Source organism: Triturus cristatus, chromosome 12 (genome assembly GCF_964204655.1).
Source record: "Triturus cristatus chromosome 12, aTriCri1.1, whole genome shotgun sequence".
NCBI classification, from domain to species: Eukaryota; Metazoa; Chordata; class Amphibia; order Caudata; family Salamandridae; genus Triturus; species Triturus cristatus.
Genome location: NC_140595.1, coordinates 203,337,345 through 203,355,172, shown reverse-complemented (window position 1 = coordinate 203,355,172; position 17,828 = coordinate 203,337,345).

The window sequence follows — 17,828 nt, the reverse complement described above, 5'->3', positions numbered from 1 at the left end:
AGAACTATAAGGGAGTCTTGCCCCTCTTTCCATATCCGTTTACACACAATGGCTCCTGTGGAGCATGGTTTAGTTTAATCAATTCCTTAGATTCAAATTCCGCAGTTTATCAAGACAACTGGGTATGGGGAAACCTGAACCTAGCTTTACTTAAAGTCTGCTACCCTAACAAGGAGGGACTTCCCAAAAGAACAGGAACTGATCTAGAAAATGAAGTATATGGATTAGGTAATTTTACACTTAATCTCATGATCCTGAATGTTGAATCCGAAGCCGCACCAATCTTGCCCGCCATGTCAGTATTCCCAGTAAAGGGGGAATTATGTATAAAAAAGAATGGCTCCATACATATGGGCCATAGTAAATGCACCACTGTAATAAAATTCAGTGATCAAGGCAAGTCTACATTTAGAGCTTCTCGTCATTCCTACTTCATATGTGGCCAGACCGCATATATATGTCTACCTTTAGATTGGGATGGTACCTGTTACATAGCATTCCTTCTGCCACCTGTTTTCCTAGCTCCTCCTGATTATCACAGAAATACCCATTTAGTACACAATAGACGGCAGAGAGATCTCCCAATTGTCGATTACACTGAAACAGCATGGGAGAAATACACAGATTTCAATAAAGGTTTCTTTCCCTATATAGGTACAGTCACTAATAGTAAGCTGATACGTAGATTAACCAGAACCCTTGAAGCAGTAGTGAACGAAACTATTTCCGCCTTAGGCAATTTAACAGAAGAGCAGTCTGCTATGCGGATTGTTGTGCTTCAAAATCGTCTTGTCCTTGACGTCATCCTGGCCGATAGGGGCGGAGCTTGTAGGGTCATCGGATCAAGTTGTTGCATTTTCATACCAGAAAATTCACCGTCAGTATATAAAGCCATAACCCGCCTTCATAAAATTGTAAGCCAGATACACCAGAGTCCAGGCACCTGGACTTGGTCCGGTTGGTTCTGGGGCGTGTTGTCAGCCTGGGGATGGAGAATATTATCCTTCCTAGGTATTGGCTTTCTCATACTATTCAGTTGCTGCTTATGTCTACAATGTGGGCCAGCGATTTGTGGTCTGTGTGCCACCTCGTGTATCCCACATCCAAGTTTTCGTTCGAGATCCCGGAAGAAGAAAGAAGAACAAATGATGCTATATGAACAGATCGATGGATTGATGAAGATCGATATCTCCTAAGGGTCCGAAGGGGACAAGGAGGGAATGTGGAAATATGGATTTTTATGATCAGTTATGTCCCCTATCTTGGACCCCAACGGTTCCATGTGTATGCTACAAGTACATGTATGTTTCCCTCCAGTTCCAGTTATGAAGACGCAAACACATGTGCGTCCACCGTCAACATGTCCTCTATCAGATCCGCCATGAATGGGCCGGATATTCTATTTCTAAGTATGAAAGGCCACCGGCTTTATATGGTCCATTTACTATATTTTACAGTCCAGGCGAGTAGGCCCTGATTCTGCCATCAAGCCTTTTCCTGCCTTCTGCCTCTGAAAGCTCCAGTCTGAGCCCGCATCTGTGACCATGAACTTTGTCTTACTCCCTGCGCGGCTAACGGTGCCTGATCCAGCCTGTCGCATGCCAAAAACTGTATTTCACCTTCGAGATTATCTCCTTCGCTCCTCATCCGATGCATTCCTGTCTAGTAGTTTAGGTAAACATTCTTCCAGCTCCCGTGCAAAGGGCCAAGCCTCGCTGCCCTCATGCAAATAACTCATAGCCCCGTTACCATGGAATATTCCTACCCCCCTCGCATCTAGTGTAGACACTTAGACGCTTGTACACGCACTAATAGTCAGTATAGTCAGTATAGAATAAGATTCTATCCTAAGAGACCTTTCCTTTTGGATAACACAGTTCTTTAAACATAGGATATTAGATATGATTCGGGATTAGGTTGACATAACCCCAGACTTCTGTCTCCACATGTAGAGCTAAATGTCAAGTCCCCTTCACCCTCTAGTTGCACGTCAATCACACGTCATGCAGCTGCGCGCGCATCTCTGCCACATATTTCTGCTGACATTGCAGGATTCTTTTATGGATCCACCCACTTGTAACATCATGTTTAAATGACGTATTTTAGTTACACCCATGTTTAGTTACGTATGTACAGTTTATCTGAGTTATCAGCTGTCACGCCTCTTGCATCTGTTTTACTGTAATGCATTTTCTATAAAACCGCTTAACTGTCAATAATATATGTTCCTTCCTTCCTAAACTTTCGTGGTGATGGAATAGAAGGTCCACAATTCGAATTGTCTTCCTTTGTATAGGAATAAAGCCTTTTAAAACCTCTAATACCACGGATTCTGCCTCTTATATTTACTGAGTTATTCTTGATAGATTTTACCGCATAAAAAATAGTACCGGTAATTAAATTATTTACCACAATGTCTATGATGTGGAGCGTGGGGTGGAATGTACATTGTCTCCACCAGGTATTCCAACCAGGACGTCAGTTGTAACTCGAGTCCTGAGCTGGAGGTTGTACTGCCTGGCGCTCACCTGTTTCTGTGTAATAAACCTTACTCTATAATCAACGTTTCCCTCATCTTTACAAGTGGCGACGAGTTGGCGGAAAGAAGCAGCTGGTTATTTAACCCAAGGAGCACGGAACATTTGAAGAGGAATTATCATATTTATCGGCCGGAATTAGGGTTTTAGGTATTGTTATTTGTTTATGTAGATATTGTGCTTTTCTTTTCAAAGGGAGGGGGATGTGTAGTGTTTGCATGTATTTGTAATTGTGTCTTTATGTCTATGATATGGAGCGTGGGGTGGAATGTACATTGTCCCCACCAGGTATTCCAACCAGGACGTCAGTTGTAACTCGAGTCCTGAGCTGGAGGTTGTACTGCCTGGCGCTCACCTGTTTCTGTGTAATAAACCTTACTCTATAATCAACGTTTCCCTCATCTTTACAAGTGGCGACGAGTTGGCGGAAAGAAGCAGCTGGCTATTTAACCCAAGGAGCACGGAACATTTGAAGAGGAATTATCATATTTATCGGCCGGAATTAGGGTTTTAGGTATTGTTATTTGTTTATGTAGATATTGTGCTTTTCTTTTCAAAGGGAGGGGGATGTGTAGTGTTCGCATGTATTTGTAATTGTGTCTTTATGTCTATGATGTGGAGCGTGGGGTGGAATGTACATTGTCCCCACCAGGTATTCCAACCAGGACGTCAGTTGTAACTCGAGTCCTGAGCTGGAGGTTGTACTGCCTGGCGCTCACCTGTTTCTGTGTAATAAACCTTACTCTATAATCAACGTTTCCCTCATCTTTACACCGGTTAAACCGTTTTTGTTGCGGTTTAAATTTTATACATAGAGTGCGCACCTCACCGTGTTCGTGGTGTCATGCGGTGCAGCTGAGGAATCCCCGGTGATGACGTCCTCCATGTTCAGCTGCCAAGCTGTTGTCGGATGCCTGTCAGCTGGAAAATGCAGTGATCCACCCGACGTGCGTCACTGCTGCGTGCCGCCATCTTGTGGGAAGCAGCACTCAGGTATCGGACCTCTGGAGTTCTCTATTCCGGAGGTCATTGTCAGAGTGAGCATTTTTCATTTTCCTGCACGCAAGTTGTTTCTTCAAATGGGTAATGTTCAAGAAAAGGTACATTTCAGGTTGTTTGACTTTCTTCGGCCTTCGGGTTTATTCCGTTCGGCACTTTTGCTGTCACGTCTTGTGGGTGGAAATGATAACAGAAGTCTGCAGGGTTGCTTTTCGGTTTGGGACTGTTTTTTTTTTACATGGGTAATACTAATATTTCTTTGCCATTCCGTCACTGCAATTTTGGATATGCAATGGAGGATATTTCTATTCAAGTAACCCGTATGCAAATTCGTGATGTCCTCTGGCTGCAGTTTCAGTGTGACTTTTGATGTATCCTTTTTTTGTAGCATACATGTCTGCAGCACTTGTTACATGCATAGGTACCCTCACGCAAGGGGGGTTCTAGTCCAGCAATTTTCTGGTGAGAGGATGCTCACTGGCGATGGGGCACATGTTTAATATATTTACAAGTGGAAAAGAAGAAGAGTTTGCATTGCAATTTATCTTGTTGTATTCTTCTTCTATAGCATGTTGTCTAGTGATGCCACAGTTTAGGTTTCTTAACACAAGGTTCATTCTTGTCGCTAAGTGGGTGGTAGTCACATTACACTCCCTTACATGAGGGTGGTTTTGGTTTCTTTCTGGGTCCATGTGTTGGATTCACACTACGTACTTTTGGTGTGGAGTTTACTGTGTGTAAGACGTCATGCGCTACACGTCTCTTCCTGTCAGTGCATAAGTCGCCTTGCGTTTCACCTCTTGTTTGTGTAGTGTGCAAGTCGCTATGCACTACGCTTCGTGTTTGTCTTGTGTGTAAGTCGCCATGTGCCTAACGTGTTGTCTTGTGTGTAAGCCGCCCTGCGCCTCACGTGTTCTTGTTGGGTGTGCAAGTCGCCTCTCGTTTAAGTCTTGTACACATTAGTGTTTAAGTCACCTGGCGCTACACGTGTACGTTGGTCTCACACTCTACACTGGGTTGGTCTTTTGAGTTTTGTCCCTTACACATTTGGTTTCACCCAATAGTTGTGGTCATGGGTGTTTGTCTAAGGGTGGGTCTACCCTTTTCTTTGTATGTTTTTCAGAAGTGTTTTGTTGGGGAGGTTAGGTTTATTATTGCTTGCCAATATGTTTATTTTTCCTTTCTGATTCTGTTTCTCTTAAGAGCCAAGCTCTTGTTCTGCTATTCCTACATATATTGGTTGGTTGTTAGTTTTGACCGGTTAGTTCTCTGTGAGAACTTTTGTAGGATTAGTTTGCAGACCCTCCTCCAGTGGGGTATGGCTATGGTATTTAATTCAAAGTTAAGGAATCTGCTACTAGATGGCTCTATCAGATGTAAAAGTTACTTACCTTCGGTAACACTATATCTGGTAGAGACAAACTCTAGCCGCAGATTCCTTAACGCCCTGCCCATCCTCCCTGCTCTGCGATTGACTTTTGAGGTAAAGTGTTGGAAAGTGAAACTCAGTAGGAGATGGGATGTTCTCCTCCCATGCTTACTGTTTGCCTACAGGGAGGTGCCACAGAAATGGGTTGGGCTCAGTCCCTTTGAGTTGTTGTTTGGACACCCTGTGAGGGGGCCATTGAGCCTGCTAAGAGAGTCGTTAGAGAAGCCTCTTAAAGAAGCTAAGGACAATGTGCTTGATTACGTGCTAGGCCTGGGATCTAGAATGGCGGAGTACATGTACAAGGCAAACAGGAAACTGGAGGCCAGCCAGGAGCTCATGAAGCCCTGGTATGATCAAAAGGCTACTATGCCTGAGATATTCTCCAGAACAGTTTCTAAAGGTGTGTCTCTGTCAGAGAATATGAAATGACTAAAAGGGGCACTGTTGGTTTCTAAGCCCTAGAAAGTGACTAATCTTTAAAAATTCATATCTCTGGTTCCCTACAGTGGATTTTTTTCCGTTTTGGTGTCATTTAAAAGATACAAATATTACCTATTTTTATAAATTGGTGTCGGATTTTTATTTTGTGTTGTGTCTTAATTATTTACTGAAATGGTGTTTTTAAATGCTTTACATACCTGTCTTTGAAGTTAAGCCTGTCTGCTCGCAGCCACGTTACCAAGGGTTGAGCATAGGAATAATTTTCTATGCTGGGTCCTATCATGTTTTAGTGGCCTTATTGCCAGTGGCAGACCTACATTTGCCCCTACCAATAACCCACTTTCCAACATTTGGTGCTCAGCGGTGTGGATGAGGACTTGCATTTAAAGCGTACACCTTTCAGTAAAGTGAATTAAGATTGTAAAAATCCTCTAAATTGCCTTAGAACAAAACTTTTGAGTTTGATTTTGGGAATTTAGACGAAACTTTTTTTAATCCATTGTTTTGATTTTTCCAAATTGTTCTAAGTCTGTTGTGCCTAGTTATTGTGACCCAAAACGAGGGAACCATGGAGCTTGACCTGGCTTAACTGTCCCAGTTTGCAGTGGGTGATCTTAGGGTACAGTGTAGGCTTAGGGGGCTGCCTGCTTCCAACAAGATTAAGAAGACAGCGTTGCTTAAGTCCCTAACGGCCTGGGCTGGGGTAGCTGAGGAGATGCAAGGGGGGATGGAGGGTGAGCCCCCCAATCTCACCCCAGAGGGAGGTGAGGATGATGCCTCTTCCATTTTTTCTAGTGTTAGCCATATGATTGCAGGTGGTGGGAAGGGGGGAATGGTCCCTTACTCAGGTACCACTACTGTCCCTTGCAGAGAGACAGCTTCAGGCTCAATTAGAGTTGATTGCCTTGGAGAAGGAGAAATTTGAACTGGCTAAGAGCAGATGGGAGAGGGAGGAGGAGAAGAGGAATGGTGGCAGCGAAAGTGAAGAAGATGTTGAGATGTCCAGGGGTGGTAGATTTGAACCTAAACTTCCCAAGGGCATAGTACCCAAGTACACTGAGGGGGATGACATTGACAAGTGGCTAGCAGCTTTTGAGAGGGCCCTTAAAATGAGTAAGGTCCACTCTAGGTATTGGGGTGCACTCCTGTGGGAGCTGATTCCAGAAGCTGGGAGGGATAGGCTCCTGACCCTGAAGGGAGAGGATGCAGAATCATACCAGCAGATGAAGGCATGCTTAGTCAAAAGATTTGGTCTGACTCCAGAGCAGTACAGGGTGGAGTTTAGAGGCACCCAGAAATTGAGTTCAAAGTCTTGGGGAGACTTTGTGGACATTTCAGTGAAGGCACTGGAAGGGTGGATTGTTGGTAACACAGTTGACTAATATGAGGGATTGTATAATTTGTTTTTGAAAGAACATATTTTGACTCATTGTGCAGAAGAGAAGTTACGCCAGTATCTAGTGGACTCTAAGCTGACAGACCCCAGAGAGCTGGGAGAAGCAGCTGATGAGTGGGTGAGAACCAGGGTTTCCATTCATCACCAGTGGGGTGACCAGAAGAAAGGAGGACAGGTCCCTCCCCAGGGGAAAGCCCAGGGAAAGGAAGGTCAAGACCAAGAGTCCTCCAAAGACCCACAAAAACCTGCACAAGGAGGGGGGGGCCCGAGCCAACCCAAATTCAAAGGGGGGGGGGGGTATCAGGGAAAGAATGGTAGGTTCTTTGATACCTCAAAGGTGGGTAAGTGCTTTGACTATAACCAGCCAGGGCACAAAGAGGGAGATGCTGTCTACGCCAAGAAGCTCCCCCCTAAGGGGCCATCCACAGGGATTGCCAGTTTCAGTGTAGGGGTGGAGAATGGTGCCCCAGAGAGGGGTAGTTAGGTGGTGGAAGCAACCTTAGTGTCCCTGGGTGGGGTGAATATTGCAACCCTTGCTGCCTTACCTCCAAACATGGACAAGTACAGGCAGAGGCCTAAAGTGAATGGGACTGAGGTTGAGGCTATCAGAGACACTGGGGCTAGTGTAACTATGGTCCTGGATAAACTGTTGCCTCCAGAGAGGTTGTTACCTGGTGAGTTTCACCAGGTGACATATGCAGAAAGCACTACCAAACTCCATCCTATGGCTGTGGTGGATTTGGAATGGGAAGGTGTGACAGGCCCAATGAAGGTTGCTGCGTCAAAGGTGCTCCCATTCCAGTGTTTACTGGGCAATGATCTTGAAGCCTCTGTGTGGTCAGAGGTGGAGAGAAGACTTCATATGAAAATATTGGAGCTCCCTGAGTGGGTATGTGCTGTGACTAGGTCACAGACTAGCCAGAAGGGAGGGGCTGGACACTTGGACCCTGGAACAAAGGGCCAAGCATCCAAGGACAAGGGCACTGGGCCTGGTGAGCCAGCCCAGGGAACTCCAGAGGTGCAGGAAGAATCTAACCCTGATGGGGTGGATCTGGCCTCTGTGGGAGGGACTCCATCACTGACAGAGCTGTCAGATTTGGCAGAACTGACAGGAGCAGGTGGACCCGCCAGAGAGGAGTTCAGTCAGGGACAGCGTGACTGTCCCACCCTTGAGAGCTTGAGGCGGATTGCTTCTAAGCAAGAGGAGGGGGAAGACAGTGGGTTTCACAAACTCTACTTGGAAGATGGACTGCTTTATACTGAGGCCAGAAACCTCAAGGAGGGGGCCACCAGGAGGTTGGTGGTGCCCCAGAAGTACTGAGAGTTCATCCTGACTTTGAGTCATGATATCCCCTTGGCAGGACATTTGGGACAGACAAAGACATAGAACCGGTTGGTGAACCATTTCTACTGGCCCCTTATGTCTGAAAAGGTAAAGGAGTTTTGCAGCTCCTGTATCACCTGTCAGGCCAGTTGCAAGGCAGGGAGCAAGACAAAGGCTTCCCTAATACCACTGCCAGTGGTTGGGGTTCCTTTTGAAAGGGTGGGATTGGACATTGTTGGTCCCCTGGACCCACCTATTGCATCAGGGAATAGGTATATCTTAGTGGTAGTTGACCACGCCACTTGATACCCTGAAGCCATACCTCTTAGAAACATTGATGCTTCCGCTGTGGCTAGAGCACAGCTTGGTGTGTTCACCAGAGTGGGTTTTCCAAAAGAGGTGATGTCAGATAGGGGCACGCACTTCCTGTCCAGCTATCTGACTGCTATGTGGGATGAGTGTGGTGTCAACTACAAGTTCACCACCCCCTATCACCCACAAGGAATTGGTCTTGTTGAGAGATTCAACAAAACCCTGAAGGGCATGATAAATGGGTTGTCACAGAAACTCAGGAGGAGATGGGATGTTCTCCTCCCTTGCTTACTGTTTGCCTACAGGGAGGTGTCACAGAAAGGGGTTCGGCTCAGTCCCTTTGAGTTGTTGTTTGGACACCCTGTGAGGGGGCCATTGAGCCTGCTAAGAGAGTCGTTAGAGAAGCCTCTTAAAGAAGCTAAGGACAATGTGCTTGATTACGTGCTAGGCCTGAGATCTAGAATGGCGGAGTACATGTACAAGGCAAACAGGAAACTGGAGGCCAGCCAGAAGCTCATGAAGCACTGGTATGATCAAAAGGCTACTATGCCTGAGATATTCTCCAGAACAGTTTCTAAAGGTGTGTCCCTGTTAGAGAAAACGAAATGACTAAAAGGGGCACTGTTGGATTCTAAGCCCTAGAAAGTGACTAATCTTTAAAAATTCATATCTCTGGTTCCCTACAGTGGATTTTTTTTTATTTTGGTGTCATTTAAAAGATAATATTACCTATTTTTATAAATTGGTGTCGGATTTTTATTTTGTGTTGTGTCTTAATTATTTGCTGAAATGGTGTTTTTAAATGCTTTACATACCTGTCTTTGAAGTTAAGCCTGTCTGCTCGCAGCCACGTTACCAAGGGTTGAGCATAGAAATAATTTTCTAAGACCTATGCTGGGTCCTATCATGTGTTAGTGGCCTTGTCAGTGGCACACCTATACTTGCCCCTACCAATAACCCACTTTCCAACATAAAGGTTATACCCTTTTAGTACTGGGTTTATATACCAGTGTGTACTATCTCAATTTATGTTGGGGCTAAACAAACCGTTTGCCCTGGCCACTTAGTTTTTGTTTAGATGTGGCATCACCATTCATTTCCTAATGTGTGTGGTTGGTAGAGTGAGGGTGGGTTTTCTATTTCACTCTAGATGACACACTAGTGAGCAGTATTAATTTATGTGTTCTTTCTATGAAAGTCTTCTCGGTATCATCATACCTTGACATTGGTAAAGTCAATATATCACGTAATGGTGTGATTCAACCAACAGCCTAGTGGTGTTGTTGTAGATTGTTTTTGGCTATTGCCATGCTGTTCATTACCATAGATGAATGGTCTATAGAGTGTATGGTCTCTTCCCTCATATGGAGGTTATTTACCAGGGCGCAGGGTTTCATGTAGCCCTGTGTTTCGTTGATTTTATTGGGGGGTCCTTTAAAATCCATGTCTGGTATTAATATACCATTTGATGTTTCTTCTTTATCAATGTTTCAAAGATTTGTGATCTTTTTTGGCACACTGTTTCTAAAGTTTCTGTAATGGCTCCACATTCTGGCACGGAAGGTTTCACAGAGGACACTGACGTCCGCGCGCCTAAGGGGACTTATAGGGTTTCACTGACATCATATCCGGAGAAGACGTCACCGCTGAGCCGTACAAAGTCGTACAGTGGTGCGCACAAGTACTGCTGAAAAATTTCCAGATCCAGTCTGGCGCCTGTGGAGAATTCAAAGTTAAGGAATCTGCGACTAGACTGTGCCTTTACCTGATATAGCGTTACTGAAGGTAAGTAACTTTTACGATAGGAAGCTAGAAAAAAAGGACTAATGGAATGAGGAAAGAATGGACAGAAAGAATGAAATACACATAAAAACAAAAGAGCGATGATGGAAAGAAGGAACAAAAGAAGCATGAAAAGAAAGAAAGACAATGGAAAGGATGAATGAGAAAAATAAGTCTATACTGGTAAATGTGTAGCTTTTGGCTAAATCCCTTTTAAAACATGTTCTAATAGCCACCATTTTGCATTATTTTCTGCAAAATGTTCCCATGAGTACAATTCCTATGACACTTCGTAGGAAGGGTTGGAATTGCTCACTTCACACGCACATTTATTGCTATGTATGGGTCAAAGTGGGTGGGTATTTTATTTTTCTGGTTACTCCCTTGGTTGGCAATCCGACAAACTTAAGTTGCATAATTTAGCCACCTTTGTCGCCCACAATTGATTCCACATTGCGTCATCTAAGTAGTATGTTTTTTTTCATAGGGGATGAAGATAAAAAAAGTGTGTGCGAGATGCCATAGTTCACCCGTGACAAACATGGTATTTTATCAACTATGCTATCAGCTGATTAATGATGTTAAATTTGGCCACTCTGTACTTACGCACGGGCCTTTACCCTGTCATCCTCAGGGCAACTATGTTACTGATCAAGCGATGGACCCTGCAGGGCAGTCAGTCAGTTCTTAATTTGTGAAAAATGTAGGGCCAGGGTCCAAGGTATTTCACAGGAGCCCACTGCAGCTGGTGTCAGCCACCTCTCCTGCCACTACTGTTGTATGGCAGTTCCAACATTACTTGCTAACAAGGCACACTCAAACTCGTGTGATACCTTGAACCATTTTTCAATTCACATCAAACAGTAGAGATGGACTGGAAGTGCTAGTTGTAAAATTATTTTTAATTATGTGAAATATTTACATAATCGATTGAGGTGATCTGTTAAAAACAATAAGACCCCCAGCGCCACTATGTGGTGGACTCTCAAATACATGCCAGTGTTCACAAACAAGCTCTAGTGCGTAGCACCTGCAGACACTGACACAAATTAAGGACTGATTGGAAGAATACACCAATGAGCAGTGAGACAAATTCGGAAACTGATGTCATGATTCAAGCCAAATATTAGTGGCTGGAGAAGCTGGCAAAATGACAGTGCTGATTTTACTGAGTGTTTCGTCTGCTCCCAGCTTTCTTCTTTTCAATTAGTACTCTTTAAAAAGAACGTAAAAATACATCAGCCCTAACTATGAAACATGTAGAGTGGAACTACTGTATGGAGCTCGGTTCCACCTGATCTTGAGTGGACAAGAGCTCCCACACCTCTTTTTACTGAGTGTTGAAACACTGGGCCTAATTATAGCAAGCATCATTCCACCCGACAAAATCGTGTGAGACTTGGCTGCAGCAGCCAAGCCTCGTCCCCTGATTTTTAGGTTTCGCCTGCACATTGCGCTGTGCTTGAGAAATTTATTGTTTTTAATATAAACTTACAAAGGACTTTCATCTCGCCTCCTCTCTTTTCTGGTTCATGTGTGTGCAACTTACCTTTCCTCCATTTCTATTCCCTGTAGGATATTTTCCTGAATTTACCAATGCTTGTTCCTCATTTGCTTCTCCTATCAGTTTCCCGCCACCGAAATACTGGTAACATACGCTTTGGTGGAACTATATTTTCATAAAGTTTTGGCTTTTATTCTTGCGGCATATTTATATAACAATTTATCATCCGGAGAGATTAAGTGATTTGCATAGAATCACAGGATGTTGCGCTGGGTCCCCAGCTATCGAGTCAGCATGCCTGGCCACTGCGCCACATGCTCTCCCCTTCTGTGTTATCTGTCAGGGAGCTCCTTTCTTCTCCTGGACGATGATTGAGGAAAACAGCTCTTTATTCACTACATAAGCGAAACCGATGCATTACCAATGTTTGTTGTTTCTGTTAGTGGGGAGAAATAACTGCTCGTCCTGCCAGACACAATCTGCCCCTTCACTCCCCTACTCCCTACCCCGTCAGACATAATCCACCTCTTCACTCCTCAACCCCGGCTCACCCCACACCTACCCCACATGGAGGCCCCATTTACATTTACCACATTCTCACAGCAAGTGGTAAATGTTTTCGTTAAACCCCACTGAACTTGGTTTTTTGTGTGGTTTCACGTCCGGTAAATCCGATTGCATACAGTAATTTCACATTTCATGGGTCTCAATTCTTAATTGCAGGGTACTGGTGTGGTGTACTGCACCGTACAATAAACGTTGCATGTGGATTTAGTTATGTAAAATGTAGCAAGCATCTCAGTCCATTCGGGGTAAAGTGAGCTCCTGATGTCAGATGGGGTACTGCAGTCTGGTCCTGTGAATAGAGAAGCAATGCCATGTCAGGCACTAATTGAGAGGACAAGTTTATGTCAATGCATAACAACACATAACATGTGTATTTGTAAAGCGCACGTTGGCCACGACGGGTATCTTAGCGCTGAACAACAAATATTGTTCCCTAACTCAATGGTACTTATTTTATCGACCTCAGAAGGATAAAATGGACCCCCTGGATTTGAACCTGTGGCCATGAGGTGGAACACAGGGCCCCACAGTGGACGCATAAGTCCACTAAGCCACCAGACCTTGTGCCCAAACACGTGTTTTCCCAATGAGAGCAAATATCAGTCTCATGGAAAACACAGCATTTGGAATCAGGCACCGTTACTAAATCCTGGTGGTACTGTAGTTCTGGAAGGGCTCTCAATGATATATGGTTGAGATCTGACACAGCTATGCACATTTTTGAGAGAGGAGCACTTTTGAAAAATGTGGACTCAAGATGGAGAGGGGGTGTCACCCAAGATATCCCGACACATTAACAGCTGTGGACAATGAACCCAAGCCAGATGTCCTTTGCGAGTACGTAGGGACATGTATGTCAGTTACTCCATTGCAAAACAGGCCCAGGGGCCCGCCATCCAGAATAATATGGAAATATGGCCCCGAAACTCACACATGGTCCCTTCACCTGCCGGAACTGCAGCTACACCAGCCTCAGAACCGACGAACCACCCACCAAGAAAGACCGCACCCACCTGCGATGCATACTAGTGAACACACCCGCTCCGCGCGCAAACACGCCGTCGAGCTCAGGGACTTGCTCGTCACAACATCCCCGGACGTCGCCATCCTGACAAAGACCTGGTTGAACGACTCCTCCGCACCCGACATTGCCATAGCCATAGCCATCCCAGACGGGTACAAGATCACCCTCAGAGACCGCACAAACTGAGTCGGAGGAGGAATCGCCATCGTCCACAAGAACAGCATCAGGGTCTCGACTAGCACGGATGACGCGCTCAGCACCGCCGAACACATGCACTTCCAGATCCACACAGACCCCAACTCCACCCTCAGAGGCACCCTCGTCTACCGACCCCCCCAGACCCCACCCCCAGTTCAGCGACTCCATCGCTGACTTCATCAGCACGCACGCCCTGACCTCCACCGACTATATCCTCCTCGGAGACCTGAACTTTCACCTTGACCAACGACAACAACTCCACAACCCTGATCGATAACCTCACCAACCTCGGACTAAAGCAACTCATCACAACGCCTACCCACTCCGCCGGCCACACGCTCGACCCCGTCTTCTCCTCAAGTCCGCACGTCTCTGTCAGCCACATCACCGAATTCCTCTGGACCGACCACTGCTGCATCCACTTCACCTTCCAGAAACCCACCACACACCACCGCACCAAACAGATCCCCCGCCGCTGCTGGAGCAAAATCACAGAAGACCAACTACATGCAAACCTCGCTCTCAGCCCACCCACCGAACCCTCCAACACCGACGACGCTGCCCACAGCCTCAGACACTGGATCGAGAACTGCGCCAACACCCTCGCCCTGCTGGTGAAACCCCCCCCACAGAGACACCAGCAAGAGGGCCAGCTGGTTCACCCCAGAACTCCTAGCCTCCAAGCAAGCCTGCCGGAAACTATAGAAGAAATGGCACAGCGAACAAACTCCGGACAACCGCGCAGCACACAAGGACGCCATCCGCAACCACCACCACCTCATCAGGGCTGCCAAGAGAACCTCGTTCAAAGACCACCTCGACAACAAGGAGCTCTTCAACATCGTGAAGGAACTCTCCAACCCCAGCTCCAACACCAATGTCATTCCGCCATCGTAAGCCCTGTGCGACTCCCTTGCCACCTTCTTCCACCACAAGATAGCAGACATCCACGACAGCTTAGACATCCAGACAGACCCAACAGACAGCAACACAACAGACCCTCTGCACACTATCCACCACGATCCCCTGCTAGCCTGGGCCAGCGTGAGCATCGATGACACCATCAAGACCATGAGCACAATCCACTCCGGCTCTCCGTCAGATCCCTTCCCGCACCACGTCTTCAACAAAGCAAGCAGCTCCATCGCACCCCACCTGCGCAACGTCATCAATCTCTCCCTCGAGACCGCGACCTTCCCAGAGAGCTGGAAACACGCCGAGATCAACGCCCTACTGAAAAAACCCAAGGCAGAACCAAGAGACCTCAAGAACTTCCGGCCCATCTCTCTGCTCCCCTTCCCGGCCAAGGTCATCGAGAAAATCGTCAACAGACAGCTAACCCGATACCTCAAAGGAAACAGAATCCTGGACCCTTCCCAGTCAGGGTTCCTCAGCAACCACAGCACCGAGACTGCCCTCATCGCCGCCACGGACGACATCAGGACCCTGCTGGACAACGGCGAGACCGCAGCACTCATCCTCCCAGACCTCTCTGCCGCCTTCGACACCGTCTGCCACCGCACACTACGCGCAGGCCTCCATGCCGCAGGGATCCGAGACAAGGCTCTGGAATGGACCACCTCCTTCCTCTCCGGCAAAACCCAGAGCGTCCGCCTTCCCCATTCCGGTCCAAAGCCTCCGAGATCCTCTGCGGCGTACCCCGGGGATTCTCCCTCAGCCCGACACTGTTCAACATTTACATGGCCCTGCTCGCACACGTCGCCCGACAGCACGACCTCATATAATCTCCTTCGCCGACGACACTCAACTGATCCTCTCCCTCACCAAGGACCCCATCACCGCCAAAGCCAACCTCCACGAAGGAATGAAGGCCGTCGCCGTCTGAAGCTGAACTCGGACAAGACCGAGGTCCTCATCCTCGGCTCCAACCCTTCAGCCTGGGACGACTCCTGGTGGCCGACGGCACTGGGAGCAGCCCCGACACCCACCGACCACGCACGCAACCTGGGAATCATCCTCAACTCAACGCTCTCAATGACCAAGCAGGTCAACGCCGTCTCCTCCTCCTGCTTCAACACCCTCCGCATGCTCCACAAGATCTACAGATGGATCCCGACAGATACAAGAAAGACAGTCATCCAGGCCCTCGTCAGCAGCAGACTCGACTACGGAAACTCCCTCTACGCGGGAGCCCCGACCAAGCTCATCAAACGACTACAACACATCCAAAACGCCTCGGCACGACTGATCCTCAACGTACCACGCCACGGCCACATCACCCCCATCTGAGGGACCTGCACTGGCTCCCCGTCAGCAAGAAGATATCCTTCAACCTCCTCATCCACGCACACAAGGCACTCCACAAGACCGGCCCAGCCTACCTCAACTCTCCTTCTACATCCCCAACCCCCAGCTACGCTCTGCTGACCTCTCACTCGCCACAGTCCTGCACATCCGAAGAACAACCACCGGCGGGAGATCCTTCTCCCACCTCGCCGCCAAGACATGGAACACCCTCCCACTGAGCCTACAACAGACCCAAGACCTGCTGACCTTCAGGAGGATGCTCAAGACCTGGCTGTTCGATCAGTAGTGCCCCCCCCCCCACCTCCCCCAGCGCCTTGAGTCCCTTGCGGGTATGTAGTGCGCTTTACAAATGACTGATTGATTGATTGATTGATTGATTGCACAGGTAACCCTCTGATCTAGAGTGACATTTGTGGGAGAAATGATTTCAGTGCTGAGAATTAAGTTGGTTGGCAAATGAAAGAGATGTGGAACTAGTTGGCAATAGCACTTGTCACCCTGCTGAATAATTCTGCTCCAACATAACTGGCTGGAAAAGTATGGAACCATTAAAAGGTAGGCCATGCAATGTGATAAGCTTATAGCCATTATTGACAGCGAGGTTGTTGACTATTTGATTAAACAGGACATGTTCTGTTTAGAGGAGTACTTGACAATAAACCTCTCACAACTTGGGGTGTCCCATGAATTTGGACTTATGCAGTCTGGCACTAAAGCGGAGGATAAGCAATCTATGTTTTGTTTTGTGGCCTACCACTCGAATTGCTTGGCAGCACAGATTGAGTGGAATAGTGTTAATATTCAAGCAATTAAAGTAAAAGCACATGTAACTCCCGCTCTGTACACACTGTGGTTATAGTTAATGTTTATATTCTCCCTAGTTCTTTAATAAGCAAACCACTACCACCCACTGTTTAAAAACACCATGACTGAAAAGTGGAAGAGAACTTCTAAATCTAAAAAGGATTGATTGTTTTACTGTACGTAGGGGGAAGGGGTGAAAAGGTTTACTAAGAATAGTATCATGCACCACTCTTAGCTGACATATCCACTGAAAAAACCCAAATGTTACAGGGTTGTTATAGTTAGGATGGTATTTCACTAGTGCAAAACCAGAGAAATTCAGCAGTTATAGTTAGCTGAGCTGTTATCACAGGGTAGAGAGCGAGAGACTGTAAGACCAGTTGCACTCTCCCAAAGTCAATAATCACACACAAAAGCATCTAGCATATTCAAAGAGATGGAGGGAAGAAAATAGATTCTGTCAAGCGGAAGGGGGTCCTTCATTATACCTCTTGGATATCCAAAGATATTGGAATAAACGCCTCACTCACTTTATTATGACATGCTTCATCATTGGCACCTATCCACACCCTGGTAGGATGATACCACCAGGGCGGACTCAACCAAAGTTAGAATGGGAGTTCTTAGATAGAATCAAACTGAATAAGCAGGGATCCAAAAGAGAGGTATATGGTTAAAAATACCTACAGGTATACCCAAAGATGTCCTTTATTCATAGGGTACCTGGAGTATGGATAAAAAGTTTATTGGGGTTTATTATTGAAAATAATTGTTTAATTAAGCCTCCTATATTCGTGCCAACATGTTTCGGTCCATGCTACGAGCCCGTGGGGCATTCGTCAGGTCTTGTTGAATGTATCCCCGCTTTTCTACGTGAAGAGCTGGCTTGGCAGTTCAGGCTGGACTGCTCCCATGAGGCACAAGGTCAAGACTGATTTGCATATGGCTGGGTCTGAACTGGGGTGGTGAAGAGAGCTAAATAACTATGATGGATTCAACCCAGATCTGTGACTGGGGGTGAATGTCTGAAGGGTTTCAGTGCTCCGTCCATCATCTCCTTGTGTTTGATTTGTTCGCCCTAAGTTGGCAGGGTATGCCCAGATGTGGGTCCCTTGCTTACTTTGCCACTGGATTCAAGCTAGCCTGGCTGATGGGGGGTGATACCCCGAAACCGGTCCCAGGATGCTTGTTTCTGGTCCAGGGAAGGCCTAGCTTGGCATTTTGGGCTGGACTGTTCCCATGA